Source organism: Vigna umbellata, chromosome 5 (assembly GCF_029865625.1).
Source record: "Vigna umbellata cultivar VRB3 chromosome 5, Vumbellata_1.0, whole genome shotgun sequence".
Classification (NCBI taxonomy): domain Eukaryota; kingdom Viridiplantae; phylum Streptophyta; class Magnoliopsida; order Fabales; family Fabaceae; genus Vigna; species Vigna umbellata.
Genome location: NC_142169.1, coordinates 17,767,195 through 17,781,308, shown reverse-complemented (window position 1 = coordinate 17,781,308; position 14,114 = coordinate 17,767,195). Strand labels below are relative to the sequence as shown.

At 34.3% G+C, this 14,114-nt stretch overlaps 1 pseudogene; it reads left to right on the top strand.

The window, feature by feature from the left end:
* Positions 1-9,942: 9,942 nt before the first annotated feature.
* On the top strand, positions 9,943-12,133 carry LOC148197861 (uncharacterized; annotated as a pseudogene).
* Positions 12,134-14,114: the final 1,981 nt, after the last annotated feature.

The window sequence follows — 14,114 nt, the reverse complement described above, 5'->3', positions numbered from 1 at the left end:
CTCTATAAATACCTACATTCCCTTCACTTCACACACACATTTTTACACAATATCCATATTTTTTTTTTCTCTCACACCAAACCTTTTCATTTCCACCCCAAAATAAAAAAACAAGAGAAAACTCTTTTCCTGCACCCCTTTATTCATATTTCGCACCCCATCCTCATTAGGCTTTGGCCCATTCGGTTTTAAACCTTTTCTCTCCTACGCGCACCCCCATTTTTCATCTTTACACTCCTGCAAACAACAAGAAAAGGGCCTCGGGCCTGACCAGCAACTACTACGCGGAACCCCTAAACCTCACAGTTGCACTCCTACTGTCCTTTGGGCCTGAGAACAGGAGTCTTCCGACACACCTGGTTTTTTTTCTATACACTCCTATCCTTATTTAATTGTTTTTTTATGCTCTTAGTATTTGTTTGGTTCCGTATTGGTTGTTTCATTTATTTTATTTTTATTTTCTTCACTCTTTTAGTATTTGTCTCACTATTATAATATCTTTCTCGTGTTTTGTATTTTATTTTTATTAATTGGATTTGTTTATTTTAAATTTCAATTTTATTTATTAATAGAAAACGACACAACCATAAAAAAAACAACCTAAAAGACTAAAAAAATGAAAAAGGTACAAAAGAAATAAATATATAAAATTGCAGCATTATAAAATGGTTTTAGAACTTTTTAATAGTAACGTTATTTCTTTAAGCAATTGTTTTCTAAAAACTATAAGATTAAAATTAAGAAATGGTTTTAGTGTGTTTTTAACGTTTAGCAAATATGGTTTATTTTTATTTTTATTTATTTTGACATTCTTAAAAACACTTGTGTAAATAATTTTACTGTTTTTTATTTCAAATAGCTAAGTATCATTTTGTGTTACGTAAATAACTAAGTAATTATTATTTTTAGACTTTAAATATGCATGAAAACATGATTTTAATATTGTAAAAATCTACAAAAAAAAACTAGAAAACAAAAAAAAATATATATATAAAATTTTAAAAAACATGTAATTATATAAATATCGGTATGAGTACTCGATCGTACGCATCAGCCTAGTACTCATTACCCAAAATATAAAATAAACAAAAAAAGCCGTATGAGTACTCGTGCGATCGTACGCATCAGCCTAGTGCTCATTACGCAAAAGAATAAAAAGTAAGAAAAAGTCGTGTGAGTGCTCGTGCGACTGTACGCATCAGCCTAGTGCTCATTAAGCCAAAAAATCTAAATATTACATCAAAATCCCAAAAAAAATATAAAATAAAATTAAGCACATGTGCGATCGCTCGCATCGTCTTTGTGCTAAAAACTAGGGCTGGACATGATTAACTAAATTATATTAAACTATGGATTATCTATACTATTTTGCACGATAAAAACTAAACTACTTTTTATAAAAACTGAATTATACTTATTTGTAGTTCAGTTCAAAAAATCTGAACTTTTTTTATTAACAGTTTAGTTAACTACTTCAAACTATGTACTTTATTTTACTTTTGCTTGTTTAATTGTTTTACTCTTCTTCTATTTCCAGCAACACAAACATAAGAAATAAAGGCACGGGTATATATATATATATATATATATATATATATATATATATATATATATATATATATAATTTAGATTTTATTAATTTTGTTTTCTGTGACGACATGAGACAATTTTTTTTACGTCACTTTTATATATATATATATATATATATATATATATATATAGATAAAAAAATAAATATTCTTTTTCAAGTCTCTTAAAAAGTTAACTATTATTATAATAATTATTAAAATAAAATGATATTATTAAATTTATACTAAAATAATTATATATTTTAAAAAAAACTAAATTTTATTATATTGTAATTATATTTCAAAAACTGGTAATTATTTTTATAACTTAATAAAATTAACTATAATTGTAAAAATAAAAAGATAAAAGTACTTATGTAAATAATTATAAAATATAATATCATATATATATATATATATATATATATATATATATATATATATATGAGAATTCAGAAAAAGGTGAGAAGAGAAGAAAGATGAGAGTTTTTATATTAAACTAGATAATTGTCAAAATAAAAATATTTCGAATAACGCAAAACAGAGATAAACAGAAATATTTTTTAGAGATTAAGTTTTTAATCTATATAAAATAATATATAAACAAATTTATATTATTAAATTAAACTACATTTAATATGAGAATCAAATTTTAGACATTTTATATTTTTAAATTAATAATAAATAGTAATGATAAATAATTATAGTTATTAATTTAATTTTAATAATATGATAAAATAGTACCAATAATATTTCATTAATTTTTTAAAATTTTTTATTATAATTATTTACTAATTCTAATTATATAGATTTATAATTTAATTTTTTTAAATGCTGTGATGTTATTGAATATTAATTTATTTGTTTGTAATTATTAAAAAAAATCAAATTGAACTAATTCTTTTAACTCTATCGATGATTAGCCATTGACAGTTGTACTAGTGCAAAACCACATTTATTTATTAGAAAAAGGTGCATTGTAGTTAACTGAACTAAAACATAGTTTAGTTCAGTTTTTTTGAACTATTTTCTAGTGCAGTTCAGTTTTTTTAAACTATTTTTAATTAATTGTAATAGATTTATAGTGCAGTGCAAATAGTGCAGTTTGCCCACCCCTACTAAAAACTTTCTCTCTGTCTTTTATAAAAATACCAAAAAAATATAAAATCTTCAAAAACTAAAAACATCCCCATTTTCAAACAACAAACAATCTTAGCCTTGTCAGGTTCACTTTCCCAAAAATCTAAATTTATCTATAATCATTTTCCAAACAAATTTTCTAAACAATTTCTCAAACAAGCGAAGCGATCCCTGCCGTGCTGCTATTCAGAATGTCCCTGTCCCCCTTATAGACCTTGCATATCACTCTAATCTGTCCTTACAGCTAACCTAGATGACAATTAAACCTAATATTTTGAAAACCACATCATATTTAGTTAAAGGTACTGTCTTAGAGCAGACATTCTAGGATGCTATACCTTCCCTACACGTAACCGACTCCCGAACTGAGAATCTCATCTTCGCAGACCATGTCTTATCATTTTATGGTTTTTTCTCTTCGCAGACCATATCTTATCATTTTATGGTTTTTTCGTAGTTTTTCAGAATAAACTATGATGACGATTCCTTATTTTGTTTCTTTATTTTGGATCATCGTCCCGTGCGATTCCAGATGCGTGCGATTCCAGATGCGAGACACATCATCTTCACCCATTAATCATCAACCATTTTCCATAACTACTCTGAAACCCCAAATCTGTGAACCCCCATGCGGGTCTCGGCGCAGAAGCCATCATCCTCATCTCCCATCAGCAACCATACACCTCTGCCGTCATCACCAGCCAGCCTCCTCGTCCCTGTTCCGATCACGCTTACTTCCATCTACCATCGCGTGCAAGGAAGTCATCACCCATAGCGTCCTTTGCCGGTGTGGACATCACGCCCCTGCCAAGCCCATCTTCTTCTCTGTGTAACACTCCCTTCGAACCCCACATCTTCCTCTGCCTTCATCTCCGATTCCTTCGAGACATCAACACCCATCATCATCATCCACCGGACCATCCTCTCCGCCTTTAACATTCGCCCATTACCAGACAACTCAGCCTCCCTCCGACCACCGTGAACCACACCAAATCTACAAGAAATAAAAGAAACAACCCAACCCATTCCCAAATCACCATCAACAGCTACTGCCAGGTCCACCTCGATCACCACCATTCATCGTCAACTCCGGCAGTCTGCCACTGGACCAACACTTCCACCAAGCTCCCGATCAGCAAAATCCCTAGCGACTGGGGTTTTCCGGTCATCGTTTCCTTAAAGGACCGTCAAAGCTATTTCTACAATCAAGGGTGCGACGAGTTTTTCAAATCCCGCATCCAAAAGTACCAGTCAATGATCTTCTGTACCAACATGCCTCCGGTCCCTTCATCACCTTCAAACCAGACGTCGTCGTTCTACTCGACGGCAAGAGCTTCCCCGTCCTCTTCGACACCTCCAAGGTCGAGAAAAATGTTTTCACGGAAACATACATGCCCTCCACCAACCTCACCGGCGGCTATAGAGTTCTCTCCTACCTCGACCCCTCCGAACCCAAACACGCCCTCCTCAAGCAGCTCCTCTTTTTCCTCCTCAAGTCGTCGTCGACGCCGAGAACAGTAGAGGGTGATGGCACGGTGGGTGGTTCGAAGAAGCAGCGGCGCGTCGCGTGAATTGGAGGACGAGGCAAATCCCTCCCTTGGCCGGCTCGTTTGGGAGAGAAGCAGGTCCCCAGGCTCTCTGAAGGTTGGAATGAAGAGAAGGATACATACCCCTAATCTTTCTGCTAAAAGAAATTGGACCAAATCCATACAAAAAAAAAAGATTCTATCCTCCCTTTGCACACACCCATCTCCTATACACGCCCCCATTCGTTTCTGCCGAAAAAGAAAAAAAAAAAAAGAGGTTTGGTCACTGAGTTCGTTTCGTTTCTGGCACCTCCAATTTTACTGCCGTACCCCTATCTTCGGGCCAGGTCGTGATCCACCCTTTTCCTTTCTGTTCTTGCTCCCACTCAACATCCCTGATTTTAGAGTGTTTCATTCTACACCTCCAAGATTTCATCTTGCACTTTCAAAAATTTCACTTTTAACCTTCTCACATATCATCTTGCATCTCCAACTTTTTCAAAACTTTATTTTTAACTTTAATAAATATTTTTTATTTTATTTTCTTTTTTATTAAAAACAATCTTCATTATCTTAATAATAATTTAATTTAATTTAATTTAAAATTTAAATATTATTTAAAATAATTTTGTATTTTAATAATTATTAAAATATAATTTATATTATAATAATAGTTATATTAAAAACATAAAAATAAAATAAAAATAATAATAATAATAAATTTGATTTAATATATTCAAACATATTAAATTATGATAAAATATTAAAATAAATTAAATAATTATTAAATTTTAAATAAAAACAAAAATTTTAAAAAATTTATTTATATATTAAAATCTATAAAATATGTTAATACTTTTGCTTTTTGTTTAAAATTTAATAAATATTAAATTTAAATAAAAATTATAATATTACTTATTATATTTTTATATTTTAATAATTAATAAAATGTAATTAATATTTTTAAAATAGTTTTATTAAGAAAATTAAAAAATAATAACTAAAATAAGAATAAAAATAAAAATAATACTTAAAATTATATTTAATATATTTAAATATATTAAATTATATTAAAATATTAAATTAAATTTAATAATTATTAAAATTTTAAAAAAACAAAAATTTTGAAAAATTTGTCGGATATAAATATCCGATAAGTTATGAGTCAGATATCCATATCCGATAAAGAATGGTTTTTAAAATTTTATTTTATATATAAATTTTAATAATTATTTAATTTAATTTAATATTTTAATATAATTTAATATATTTAAATATTTTATTTAATATAATTTAATATATTTAAATATTTTATTTAATATAATTTTATTTGTTATTTGATAAATAATTGTTTTAAAATTTTATTTATTATTTAAATTTTAATAATTATTTAATTTAATTTAATATTTTAATATAATTTAATATAATTTAATATATTTGAATATATTAAATACTTTATTTAATATAATTTTATTTTTTTGTTATTATTTTTATTTTAATTATTTTATTTTTATATTTTTAATATAATTATTATTATAATATAAATTATATTTTAATAATTATTAAAATATAAAATTATATTAAATAATATTAGAATTTTAAATTTAATTATTATTAAAGTGGTGTAGAGTTTTTTAAAAAGAAAAAGAAAAGAAAATAAAAATATATTTATTAAAATTAAAAATAAATTTTTTTATAAAGTTAAAGGTGTAGGATAATAATGAGATGTCAGAAGGTTAAAAGTGGAATTTTTGGAGGTGCAGGATGACATCTTGGAGGTGTAGGATGAAACACTCCTGGTTTTATCTCTACATGGTTATTGGGCTGTTTCGTTTTATTCTCTGTACTGTTTTTTTAGCTTTTACTTATTTTCTTTTTATATTATTTTATGTGGTCATGTATGATAACTTCAATCTTGTATATTGTATTTTATGATTTGTCGGGTTTGTTTCAATTGCCGAAAAATAATATAATAAAAAATAATATGAGAAAATAGAAAAATAAAGATAAAAAAATAATAATAAATGATAATATTTTAAAGGTTAAGTACATGTGTGATCGTTCGCATCGTTCTTGTGCTAAAAACTTTTTCTCTTTCACAAATAAAAATTAAAAAATATTTTAAAGGTCAAACACATGTGTGATCGCTCGCATCGTCCTTGTGCTAAAAATCTTTTTTCTCTTTCTTATTATATCAAAATAAAAAAAAATATTTTAAAGGTTAAGTACATGTGTGATCGCTCGCATCGTCCTTGTGCTAAAAACCTTTTCTTCTTTCTCAAATAAAATTATAAAAATATGTCTTAACGGTTAAGCACGTGTGTGATCGCTCGCATCGTCCTCGTGCCAAAAAACCTTTTTACCTTCCTTTCTCAAAAAAATACAAAAAAATATAAAATCTTCAAAAACTAAAAACATTCACAAATAACAAATAATTTCTCCACAGAACTACGTGATCCTTGATTTTCCATCAAAAGTGGAGATACGTAGGAGCAAGGCTAGTCCTTGTCAGGTTTACTTCTGATAACGGTAATTCTTACCATTATCTTTGAACCAATTTTCGTACCAAATCGACCCTTCTGAAGCTTGAAACATGTTTAATCCTCTCTTTTTATCTAAGTTTGTGAATAAGTTTAGCTTAGGCTTTACATACAAGTTTTCATCATTAATTCCTCAAATTTGTAGGCAATTTGCGTGCTTTGGAGAAGTATTGTAACTACCAAGAGTGGGAGCCAAGGAAAAGGTACAAAAGCAGGAGTCTGAAGGAGTAGGGAAGGTACCCCGCGCCTGGGCGCCCTAGAAGAAGGGGGCTGGGCGCAACTTTCTGCGCAAGCCTCGCGCCCGGGCGCCACAAACATGGTGCCGGGCGCCACTTTATGCGAGAGGCTCGCGCTCGGGCACCACTTTCTGCGCGAGTTTCGCGCCCAGGTGCCCCTGAGGAAGGGGGCTGGGCGCGACTTTTTCTGACCTGGAACCCTAGACCTAGAAATTAGAACCTAGAAAACAAGAAACTTGACACAAAACAAGGTGGCAGTAATCTAATGATTTTGAAGAGACAAAACAACAAGAAATTGGAGTCAAAACAGTGGCACAAATTGAGCAAGATAGCAGCAAACAAATTGACACAACTAAGAGGCAAAGCACATCAACATACTATGCATATATGAAGAGTAAGATCTAGTAATGATGGAAATAATTCTGGCAAACTTCAAACCTATATATTCTGTATGTTTTGATGATAAAAGAGGCTTTGAATGAATGATCAACACACTGTAAACATCCAGCAAAGCTCGGCCAGACTCATACAATTGCAAACAGTATTGAAATTGCTTGAATTTTTTTTTTTTACAGCAAGCAGCAGTGGAAATTTTGTCACGGCCAAGCACATTCAAACTGGAAAGTGTGTTTGATTAAAATGAAATTTGGAATTTTTGAATGCCTCTATTGATACAGAACATATAAGCAAAGTTCACACACTTAAATCCTACGGTGATCAAACTCAATTCAACATACAAGCATGGAGATGCAAAAATTTACTCTTAGCTATGCAATTTCAGAAATGTTGTGCTAGAAAACTCCTAAAGGGGAGCAAACATATGACTCAAAGCAAAGCTAACAAGAAATAAAAGACATATACAGTCCAGCCAAGACAAGAATAAAAGCTGGAACAAGCACACAAAAGGGAATAAGGACACCTACTTGTTGAAGACTTCCAATAGCATTGTTGTTGTTTGAAGAAATGTCAGCATGGATAAGGCTTTGGACAGCCACGACATTCACCTCCAAACTGTGATATGAAGTGTTGAATCCTTGCTTAAAAGTGTTGGGAGGTCTTAGCACCGTCCAATGATCAATTCCAGCCACCACAAGTACCAAACAGCAAGCAAACAATGCAAACAGATTAGAAGTCACTCAACAGTAAGCACTGGACTGACATAGTGGAGAAAATATTTTACTGGGAACATCACAGAACGAATTTGAACAAAGTAAAAATTGTACATGAAACTAGACATCCAGACGAAACTTTGAAAAAAAATTTCATGGAAAACGGACTAGAAATGAAGCTAAACTAAATCATACAAGTTGACTGTATTTTCACGCAGAGGCTGGGCGAGACAAAAAATGGCTCAGCGAAAATGAACATATCTAAGCTATTCTACTCTAGCATGCAATTCCTAAGAGATCAAAAACCTAAGGCTCATGATACCACATGATGGGGAAGTGCATACCTAGAGAGAATATACTAAATGACATTTAAGAGAATGGGAAAGAAATTAAAAATGGAAGAGATTAAGGAAGAGGAAACTTATGATTTGAAGATGCGCCACTTGAAGGAAGCTCCAAGATAAGCATCCAAGGAGGACCGCCACTTGCTTGAGCAAGATAAGGTCTGCCCAAAATAGGGACTTTGGAGACAGAATACTATCTCAAAGAAGATTGCAAAAGTGCAAATCAACTCAAAATTCAATTGATTCAAGGTAAGGTACAAAAAGGAGACCCTTAAGCCTTCTTATATAACCTTTGGAGTGAGCTAGGATGCAAGATCTAGGAGATGTGGGACTTATGAGTGTGGAGGCCGTCCAGTAGCTGCTGCAGTTCCTCTAGGGACTTTTGAGTCCCACAATGCTCAATTCTCTCCACTCCAAAGGGTTTATAAGGTAACTAGTTCTCCTATAGTTCAAAACATGAAAACTAGTTATGCTATCTAATGCTACACGCCTAGGACGCCCATTTCCTCTTCTTTTCTTTTTAAGACCAAGCCATGGAGAGTCCCACATTGCTTGTTCTTAAAGAGAAAGAAGAGTTTATAAGCGTTTATTCACAAGAACTAAGAGAAAGAAATCAAAGAGGCAAATACACGCCTATGAAACCTATTCTACTCTTTTTTATGCTTGTTGTCACTTTGAAAGCTCTTCATTGTTAGTGCCCGGCGCAAATTTTGCAAGCCCAAATCAAACTGGGTTTTAGTGCACAGTGTGGTCCGTGTTTCCCATTTTCTAACCCTAATCCAGCACCCCAGCACCTCACTTCGTCGCCGTTCCTCTCGCCCCCACCGTGCATCTCAATCTTGATTCCTTTCACCGCCGCTGTACACATACCATTACTTCTCTATCTTGATTTTGCTCTATGTCACACTCCCTCTTGCCTCCGCCACTCAACCCAGCCACTTAATCCTTGGACCCATCTCTCACGGTCAGCCATTCTCACCACTAAATCAACTCTCTCGTGGCACTCTTGACTCACAGCCACACTCTCAAATCATTAAAGAACCCCAAAATCCATACATCAACTTTGCTTCTCCAAATCAAGTAGGTTTTAATTTTTGTTTTATTGCATTGTAGTTCTGATTTGTGGTTTGAAATAGAGTTAGGATTGTGTAATTGTACTGTTTTTGAGTGTTTGAGAAACTGTTGCTCCAGAGAGCCAGCCATTAAACCTGCAGAATTTTTCTGCATAACTCGCGCCGGGCACCCCTTTGTAGGGTCGCGCCCGGGCGCAACCAGTTCGGCCAAAAACCTGGCCCATGCTTTGATCTTCAACTGTTTTTCAATTTCTTAGTTTCTTCCATGTTTTGATTGTTTTGCTTAGTGCTCCCACTTTGTTGTGTACCTTATTAAGCCATAACTGACAATCCTCTTGCACAGCTGTTATAATTCATTATTGTTTGCTCACAAGTAACAACACTGTTCACTCACTTTTGTGCAGAAATGGCCTCTGCTTTTCGATCCAAGAGAATAAAAACAACGGCGGCTAATACTACAAAGTGGCACCCGAGAAAACAAAAGATGCCTCCACCCACTTTTCTTTCCTAGAAACATCAGAAAAATTTTGATGCATCTCAAAACAGAAGGCTACTTATGGAAAGAGTGGTTGAACAATTACCTCTGGAGGCACCACAATTTGCAGAAGAGGTGTGGCGTCAGCATTGGAGCATACTTATCACTTTTCTTGCTCCGGCTAATATTGCGGTAGTCCGAGAATTCCATGCCAATGCACGTATTTATTCTGATGAAGCATAACCATTCATGAGTTATGTGAGGGGGAGGCAGGTCCCCTTTGATGCAAACACAATCAACTCCTTCCTCAATATTCAGTGGCCAGGGGGCGATACACAATGTCAGTATTCCGAAGCCCTCAAGACTGACTTTGAGGGGATTGACTTCCAGGAGGTTGAGAGGACTGTATGCCTTCCAAGGGGCCATTTTCATAGAAACAAACAAGGACTACCACTTCACATCAAGCGATCCTTTCTCACACCTCTCTCCAAATACTGGGTGGCATTCATACACGCCAACATATCTCCATGCTCCCACGTTTCTGACCTCAATGTAAGCAGGGCCATCCTCCTTTTCTTCATTCTACAAGGCCAACCAATTAATGTGGGTCAGATTATAGCACATGAAATTAATGATTGTGCCCATACTGCATTGTCTAATGCTCCACTAGGGCACCCATCTCTAATTACTCACCTATGTGAGCTTGCTGGAGTTGACACTTCCTCTCCACCATTTGAGAGACCGCGGAAAACAATTGATCGGTCTTATTATTTACAATATTGCTTGATTGATGAGGAGGGGCAACAAATTCCTGCACCCCAACCGCCGCGACCGCATAGGAGTAACCGTCCTGACCCACCTGTTTAGCTTGATCAACCTGGCTCAGAGGACCACTACCAATTGTTTGATATGAGGATGACCTTGATTGATGCCAAGCTAGAGGCTGTCAACCGGATTGGACTTGCTCATGCGGACATGATGCGTCATGTATATGCTTCCTCCCACCCAGGCTTCATGACTCCAGAAGAGTACGCTGCTAGAGTAGCTTGGCCTGGGGACCAGACCCACTACAGTGGAGCTGGTGGCATATCTTCCGAAGCTCAGGCAATGGAGGAAGATCAATTTGATGATGAAGAAGAAGAGGAGGAAGCTGAGGATGAGGAAACGGACGATAGTGATTCTTGAGGAGGACATTACAAACTGTGAAACTATTTTTCTTTCATGCTTTAATTTCAGTTTTTAATTTAATTTTGAGTTTTTAACTCCTAGAACTCTGTTTAAATTTTGAATTTGGCTGAATGAATAAGTTGATGAAAATGTTTTGACTTCGATTGTATGTGATTAGAAGTCTTTTATGTTTGCTCTTTCTTTGTGAGATATTGAGAAAATAGGATTGAGATGTGAAGTTAGATAGTGTGGTTGCTCTCGAGTAAATGAATTCATGCTCTGTTTTTCTTGTGACTAATATGCATGGCATTGTGTTCGAAAACAAATATGGAACTCTGAGTAACCTAGTGAGATGTTGTGCCCCAGAATTCGTGTTGAATGAGATCACTTTAGAAGCACAATTGAGTTTTGCCTGATTTTCTCTGTTTGAATCATTTGGTTGCATACTACACTGATCAAGGTTGTCTTGTTCTCCCATCTTGTCTTGAGTTTTTGAACCCAATGCCTATTGTAACCATATGAAGCCCACCCATGAACCTTAAAATCAATGTGAAAAATCTGTAACCCCTCTACCTTGAGTTAAGTTGAGCATTCAAATTTGGTACAGGAAAATGGTTCAAGTTTGGGGTGATTGAGGTGACAAGAGAAAAATGACAAGAAAAGTGAAAAGAAAAAAATGAAAAGAAAAAGGAACAAGATTAAGAATCAAAATATGACAAAGTGAAAAAGAATTGAGATTTGGGTACAATCGAATGAAGTATAAGAGACGACCTCGTTATCTTGTGCTAAAGAGAATGCTCTCTTAAGTAAAGGTACTTTTTTTTTATCTAGAAAAACCAAAACTATTTCTTAACCCAACCAAAACACAAGCCTTGAATGTCCTTGTAATGCAAATGTATAGGTAAATGTGTTTATTGTAGGAGAAATGAAAGACAAAGTTGAATTGTGTGATATTGTGATGATTGAGTGAGATACACACATCCCTATGCACCTTTGAAAGTGAGAGAAACAATTTCTTTGTAGAGGAAATGTTCCATGTAAGTAAAGAGAATACTATTGCCATGTTTGTTGGTCCCTCATAGAACATAGCAGATGTTTTGTAATTTTGTGAGTACCATGAGTGAAGGCTTTACTTCTCATGTCAAAAATTCATTTTCTCAAAAATCAAGTCTAACATGATGAGCAAACATGATTGAATTATACTCTTCTTGGGTGTTGACTCATTAGATTTGAGTTGTTTGTTCGAGCCATTTCATTTTTTCTGCTTGAGGACAAGCAAGATTTCAAGTTTGGGGTTGTGATAACGGTAATTCTTACCATTATCTTTGAACCAATTTTCATACCAAATCGACCCTTTTGAAGCTTGAAACATGTTTAATCCTCTCTTTTTATCTAACTTTGTGAATAAGTTTAGCTTAGGCTTTACATACAAGTTTTCATCATTAATTCCTCAAATTTGTAGGCAATTTGCGTGCGTTGGAGAAGTATTGTAACTACCAAGAGTGGGAGCCAAGGAAAAGGTACAAAAGCAAGAATATGAAGGAGAAGGGAAGGTACCCCGCGCCAGGGCACCCTAGAAGAAGGGGGCTGGGCGCAACTTTCTACGCAAGCCTCGAGTCCAGGCACCACAGACAAGGCGCCGGGCGCCACTTTCTGCGCGAGTTTCGCTGGGCGCCCCTGAGGAAGGGGGTTGGGCGCGACTTTTGCTGACCTGGAACCCTAGACCTATTTAAGGCATTCGTGAACTGAGGGTGTATTTTCTTGACGGCTGAAGCTAGAAAGACCATTCTTGGATCTCTGGGAGCTGGTTTTGAGCAGTGGGAACTCTCATTTCTTCTTCCCTGGATCCCCATCTCTTCCATTTTCTCCATTGTAAGCTCAAGCTCTCCATGACTATGGAGAGCTAACTTTATTTTGTTGGGGAATGATGTAATTACGAAATTTCCATGTAAATGCACTTGTGTTCAATGAATTTAAGCTTCTTTCATCTTGTGAGTGTTTAATTCCTTCTCTTAACGCTTGTTGTGACTTGATCAACCATAGCATGAATTTTAGGTTTACTTGATATTGAGAAGTATTAATTGAACCTTGAACTGGAATAAACACCTAAAGGAGACTATGTCTAGGGATAGATCTTGACCCTTTAGTTGTCTTGAACCACTTTTCTTAATGCAGATGAACTTTCTAAGTTACCAAGGGATTGGAACTTAACAAGTAAGTCTAGGCTCTCTCTATCAAGGGATTGGGTTTGAGTATTGTAGACAGGTTGACATGAGCAATTAATTGAAGAAGTAGTAATGTGAATATACATGAGAGTGTAGTAATTACAATTATTCTCCAACATTTCCTGTCCATATTTGTTCATCTTTCATTAATCAATTTTCAAGTGTTTTGTCTCCAAGAAGTTCAATTGATAACGTATATATTAAGTTGAAGTTAATTGCACCAAAAAAAAACCCAAATTATGAAACATTCTTTAGTCTAAGTTAGTTTGAAATTACACGATTGGAAGTGTCAGAGCGGCTGCAGCGGAATGGTTAGCGTGGAATAACAAACCAAGAGGGTTTTTAATACGAACGTGTGCCTTTTAATTTCTACTCAATTAAAACTTACCAAGCAAATAATGATAACAATAAAATAGAGTAAGGTTGAGAGAAATTTGCACAGATGATTTTATCCTGGTTCTGATCTTACCAATCCTACGTCCAGTCGTTTATCTCAAACAAGATAAACCTTTTTCACTAACACAAAACAATTACAAATTACAATCACAAAGAAACAATTTGTAAGAGTTTAGAAACCACCTCTCTTGATACCACAAGAGATGAACCTACACCTCCTTTGAGTCTTCACAACGGATGAACACCTCCTCCGAATACTTCACGAAGGATGAACACCTCATCCGAATACTTCACGAAGGATGATTCTCTTCCGAA